Here is a 6,540-nt window from a genome sequence, read left to right as displayed (position 1 = left end):
TGCAACATGCTAGTCCATGTGGCCTGGCCACCACTGCAAGCTGCTGGTAAATCAGTGCAGGGTTGGGAGGGAAGCTGGGGTTGAGCAGAATGAGGTGGGAGAAGAAGGAATGGGACAGAGATTGGGGGCAGGCAGGAGAGTTGATTGGGACTGGGAAGGGCACAGCTATAGAGCTGGTGCAGGTTCCAGTAGACCCAGCAGGTTGGTAGAGGATGACCATAGGGCAAGAGGACAAACATTCCCTTACCTGGAGGAGGCTTCCAAAGGCCAAAACTCCCCTGTGGGATGCAGTAGCATCACTGTGCAGGATGTTGCATTGGATTAGGTTCTTAGCACAGAGTAAATGTATATAGGATCGCACTACATGTCTCATATTTTTGCAAGCATAGTGGGGATTTGCTTGTCAGCAATAGTTTAAAAACAAAATATAATTTTACAAAACTTTACATGAAAATGATAAAATAACCTTTACCAACAAACAAACAAACAAACAAACAAACAAACAAATCTATCTATCTATCTATCTATCTATCTATCTATCTATCTATCTATCTATCTATCTATCTATCTATCTATGTCAGAGGAGAGAAACATAAGGGCTGCAAGCAGGATATGCCCCCCCCCCCCAGAAGCCAGATAAACCGCCTTGGGTGCCCTCCAGGTAGAAAGGTGGGTTACAAATCAAATCTAATCAATCAATCAAATCTATCTTGGGTGAGGATGTGGGCTGGATACGCTTCCCCTGGACACATTGACAGAAGAAGCACTGCTGAAAGGGAAGTGCTTGGTGAGCCCAATTATTGCACAGGCTGACCTTTCAGTAGCACTGCTTTTGCTGAGGCATCACAGGGCAGAGCAACTCTCAGCTGCTGAGCAGCGAAGTGACACTGTGGCAGAAGCGGTGCTGCTGAAAGGACAGCTTGATTGATAATTGGGTTCTCTCTTATCTTGAAAATATGATCAAGGCTTGCCTGTTTTCTCTCCTGTCATTTGCAACTAAGAACTTGGTGACATCACTTCCGGCCCTCAGCAGGCACCAAGAATACTAAGCATCCTGCTGTATGAAATGAGCTCAACACCCACAATCGATTGCTCAATCGCTCTGTCTGTCTGTCTGTGTGTCGTTATAAATGTAGACTTATTTGCTGGAAATTTTCAAAAAAAAAAAAAACCCCTCCTCCGAATTTCTTCCTAGCTATACATCTAGGTCACATCTCAGTAAAATCTCCTGTTGCAACAACTTGAGGGAAATACCACCTTAAAGTGACGGTGCCAACTCCATATAAAATATTAATAATTTTTAAAATATCAGTAATGATTTGAAGTAATGATTTGAAGTTCCCATTCTGTTGTGCTGAAATGAGTGTTTATGCTAGGGGTTCCTTAATTTTATTTTTTTAAATAGAGAAAGGGAAAAAAAATTAGATGGTCAAAGAAAGCCAGTATCATACAAAATGTCAAAACTGAAAAAAGTCACCTATTTGAATAATATTTGGTGCAACCGTTTTATCAGCCTCTGAAGCTCAGGAATTTCTCTATTTTTGCTCCAAAACATGTGTTTTTAGGTTGTGTTTTTTTTTCTTTTTTTAAAAGTGTTGTTTTTCCTGTGCCGTCTCAAAGCAGTGCTGGAAGCAGATGTTAATATTTTATACACAATTTTCCTTAACCCATAATTGGCAATAAAGACAAAATAATTTAATGTTTCAAGATTCCTTAGTGTTAACTAATTAAAGCAGCAGCAGGCCCGGAGCATGGGACAATGGCAAACTTTCAGATGAATTAATTTTATGGAAGACCAGCTGAGTAATTGGACTCCAATTACAGGCTGTTTAGCTCCTTCATCACCTTCATATATAATTAAATTCAATTGGTTGATACAGCTTCTATTTTTATGAGGGCACTTACAAGCTTTTTGAGCCCCACTGTGACTTTGGAGCTAAGCCAATCAATTATTACTCATTTCTCTTTCAAATGGAAATTCTCTAGATTAGTCATATCTTCCATAATGTATTGCTCACATTTAAAAGAACTGTCTGTGCTACACTGTACAGCTAAGGCACAGATAAAAAGGAACATTTACTGACGGTTAGTGGTACTCATTGTATGTTCAGTGTGTGAAATGTAATTTGTGTGCGCCCTGGCTATTAACGAGGCACCCAGAGTGTTGTAGTTGTAGTGTTCCCCAGAAAAGATATGATACTTCCGTATTATAGGTTTGATGAACTGGATCACTGTATGTGCTATTTTACTGCCACAATAACAAGGCACTATATATAGAAATGGCTGGTTAGAGATTAAAAAAAAAACACTCCTTTTGTTATAAACGCTGTGATATAGGCAACGCCATCTTATTTTATACTGCATACATCACTGTTCTTTCATTGCCCACTCTTCCTAATAACTCTTCCACTTAAATGAAAATTTATTAGTACAATTGGTGGTGAATAACTTTTAGCTGCTTGTTTCTCCTTTGATTAACTTGCCAAGCGGGGTTCAGTCATTTAAGCGGCTTTTTAAGGACAGGGTTCCCCTGTTGATAACGAGGGATAAAATATCACCTCTCTATCAAGCTGTGAATGCTCTTTTTAGTAGCTTGCTTCTGCAGATGTGACCGGATGCTCACTTTTGGGGACAACATAAATTATTAAGTGGCCTTAATGATCTTTCCCATTGATGGCCCATGAGAAGATCAGGAACAAATGACCTCACAGCTGACCTGCTAAATATACAAGCTTCTCAATAAAGTTGCCCAGACACAGCAATTAGTCATTTAAGGCAAAGCATATCAGCAGTGGCAATATAAGGGATGAAATTTTGCTCCTCACAGTCGTGGTCCTTACAGGCTCAGGTACATCACATCAACATGTCTTGAGGTGACAGATTTAGTGGGGAGTATACAGTCTTCTGCTGCAGCTAGGAATATACACCCTGTGTTATCAGGGTGCATATGTGAGTATGCATACTGCTTGCCTACATGCTTGCATATATGCTATATAGATAACATATGTGAGTATGCTATCCAGCTTCTAAAAAAAAGATCATATAGTTGTTCAGTTGCATAAAGAGGTCTTGAATCAGTGGTTTGGTATGGACAGAAAACACTTAGAGACCTAACAGCCCTATCCCATCTACCCCCCACCAGTGCAGCTACATCACCAAAGCATGTGCTGCATCCTGCAGGGGGGCAGTCCGGGCAAAGGAACATTTATTCCTGTGTACAGAGATAGCAGCAACTGTTACCTTGCAGATGCCCGATCTTGTCTGATCTTGGAAGCTAAGCAGGGTCAGGCCTGGTTAGTACTTGGGTGGGAGACCGCCTGGGAATACCGGGTGCTGTAGGCTTATACCATAGTCTTTCGAGACTGAAGGTTGCCAATCATTATCAAGCAACTACCTAACTGGGTCTATGTGGACTTGTGCTAGCAATTTTGCTAGTGCAAGTCGAAGTGAACTTGGGTCAAGGCTGGGAAGGGGGATAAGATAGCGGCGGCAGCACCTCTGCCAATGCCACCCACTTCCCAGTATCAATCTGTCCCCTCCACACCTTGGTCTCTTCCATGTCCCCTTCTCCCTGTGCCATTCCTCCCACCCCTGCACCAACTTAGAGCAGTGTTTCTGAACATTTGTCCCATACCATACCACTTCACATGGTCCACCTGTTCAAAGTGCCACTGGAAGTAATTGTCAATGACATCATTGCCAGTTACTTCTGGTTTGGGAGGCCAGATGTGACACACCAAACACCAGCAAGAGGCTCATGGTAGATGGGAGGGGTTTCTGAGCATGGAAAAGTATGTTTTGGAGCTCTGCCCCCTGAGCTGAGCCTCCTACCACTGTTCGTTGTTCCGTATTCCTGGCCTGGCTGTTGGGTGGCAGGGGTCCTGCAAATACCATGAGACATAACCTCAAGTACCACTGGTGGTATCCATACCACTGGTTGAGAAACACCGACCTAGAGGTAATGATTACATCAAAATAACATGTACACTTGAAAACCAATATGCAAATTATATAAAACAACATTTTAAGCAGCTGTGGAGATCTATTTCACATGCCAGGTAAGGCACAAGAGTTTAGCATCTGGGCGAGGAGAAGGCAAGGAGACCTCTGAGTTTTTGGAGAAGGAGAGGAGCAGGAGCAGGAGGAGGAGGTAAGTGTACTCATTCTAACGCTTTGTCTTTCTAACTCCCTGTCTTCTAACCTTAACCTTACCTTTAAAGCAACCTTAAATCAAAATTGAAAGGTAGCACCTAAGGGAGGTACATAGGGCTACTCTGAGCAGGAGCAGAGTCCTACTCGTGAGTAAGAGCAGCGTCCTACTCGTGAGTAAGTGCCCAAGGGTCAGGCATTTAAATCAAAATTGAAAGTTAGCTGCACCTAAGGTAGCACTTAATCGAAGGAAGGGAGGAGGATAAAGTGAAAAGCAGGTTTTCTACTTGTTTAAATTAAACCTATACTTAACCCAGGTTAAACCTAATCTAAGTTGGAACATAACCTAAACAGGTCAGTAAATTGGGACACAGGATCTAGAGAGCAATAAATAATTAAACAAACCCAAATAAAAACTAGCTTGAGGTTACAAAAACAGTCCAGCCTAAGAGAACAGAACTAGGAGGGAAAGGACCTAGGAAGGGCCAATTCCCAACCCATTAAGAGCCCCATTAGGCTAATCCAAGCAGTCCATTCAGGAGCCTGCAGAGTAGGTCACGCCCATTTGCCTTCCTGAGCTTTTGGAAACTCACCTGGGAAGGCCAGCCCCCTTTCAATCAGGAAGGAAGGAGGGGGGAGGAGCCAGCCAGGAGTATAAAGCTAGGCAGGCCATCGCGTGAGGCTCTCTGCAGACGCGTGTGGCCTCTGGGAACCAAGTGCCTCTGGGAACTAAGTGCCAGGTAAGGCACAAGAGTTTAGCATCTGGGCAAGTTCAGCAGCAGGGCGAGGAGGCCAGGGCCCCAGACACTGCCCTTCCTCTTCCCTTGAGAAGAGGGCTGCTATCCAGTGTACGGTTTTTAAAAGGACCCCTAAATAAAACAACAACAACAACAACAAAAAAGCTATGCAGTCAGACAGCCAGCAGCAGAGGGGGGGCTATCCAGTGTTCTGCATCGAGTGCCACATGTATGATTATATGCCTCTGGGGCATAAGTCATGGGTGTGTCCTCGGTGCAAGGAGCTCCAGGCTCTCAGGGAACACGTCCGCTCCCTTGAAGCCTTGGTGGCCGACCTGGAGAAGCACAGGCAGCCAGAGGAGGACCGTGGGGAGACTTCTGGGGATGATCAGGCTTCGTCCCAACCTCAGGCGTGCAGCTCCTCGGCTGCCCGGGTGGGAAGTCTCGGGACTGGAGGACGTCATCCTGGAGAGGAGGGAAACAATCCCCTAGGGGGGATCCCTTCTCCAGGGGATGGGCCCGTATCCGAGCGCACTCGGGATACTCCTCGGCGGGAGGGGGGTCGGGGGCTTCTTGTAGTGGGGGATTCGATTATTAGAAACATAGAGAGGGGGGTTTGCGACGGATGTGAGGACTGCATGGTGACTTGCCTGCCTGGTGCGAAGGTTGTGGACATCACTTCTCATCTAGACAGGCTAGTAGACAGTGCTGGGGGAGAGGTAGCGGCTGTGGTGCATGTCGGCACCAACGACGTGGGCAAGTGTAGCTGGGAGGTCCTGGAGGCCAAATTTAGGCTTTTAGGCAGGAAGCTGAAAGCCAGGACCTCAAAGGTAGCGTTCTCTGAAGTGCTACCTGTTCCACGCACAGGGCCAGCTAGGCAGGCGGAGATCAGGGGTCTCAATGCGTGGATGAGACGGTGGTGTAGGGAGGAGCGGTTTAGATTCGTTAGGCACTGGGGAACGTTTTGGGACAAGCGGGGCCTGTACAAGAGGGACGGGCTCCACTTGAACCAGAATGGAACCAGACTGCTGGCGCATAACATTAAAAAGGTGGCAGAGCAGCTTTTAAACTGATCCCTGGGGGAAGGCCGACAGGAGCCGAGGGGCATCCGGTTCGGGACTCCTCATCCCTATGGGATGAGGATGGGGAGGTTAGAGAACAACTAGACAAAGGCAGGGTAGGAGAAGAAATTGGGAAAGGTAGGGTGATGGGATGTGATAGACAGTTTGGCACAATGAGAGGATGCGGGGACAAAGGAGCGAATAAGCAGCCCATCCTGGGGCATTCCGTGTATAAATGCTTTTATGCGAATGCCCGAAGTCTACGAGCAAAGGTGGGAGAACTGGAATGTCTGGTGACAAGGGAAAATATTGACATAGTGGGCATAACGGAAACCTGGTGGAATGCGGAGAATCAGTGGGATACCGCAATCCCGGGCTATAAACTCTACAGGAGGGACAGGCAGGGGCGTGTTGGAGGTGGGGTGGCCCTTTATGTTAAGGAAGGGATAGAATCCAGCAAAGTAGAGATTGAAGGTGGGTCCGACTCCACCGTAGAATCTCTGTGGGTTAAATTACCAGGCTTGTGCAGCAATGTAATACTGGGGGCGTGCTATCGTCCTCCAGACCAGAAATCGGATGGGGACCTTGAAATG

The 6,540-nt window shown here is 46.0% G+C and overlaps 1 pseudogene; it reads left to right on the top strand.

Moving 5' to 3' along the window:
• The first annotated feature begins 3,222 nt into the window (after positions 1 to 3,222).
• Positions 3,223 to 3,342, top strand: LOC136646567 (5S ribosomal RNA; annotated as a pseudogene).
• Positions 3,343 to 6,540: the final 3,198 nt, after the last annotated feature.

Source organism: Tiliqua scincoides, chromosome 3 (assembly GCF_035046505.1).
Source record: "Tiliqua scincoides isolate rTilSci1 chromosome 3, rTilSci1.hap2, whole genome shotgun sequence".
Taxonomy (NCBI): Eukaryota; Metazoa; Chordata; class Lepidosauria; order Squamata; family Scincidae; genus Tiliqua; species Tiliqua scincoides.
The sequence above is the reverse complement of the archived record's forward strand: the minus strand, read 5'-3'. Positions and strand labels throughout refer to the sequence as shown.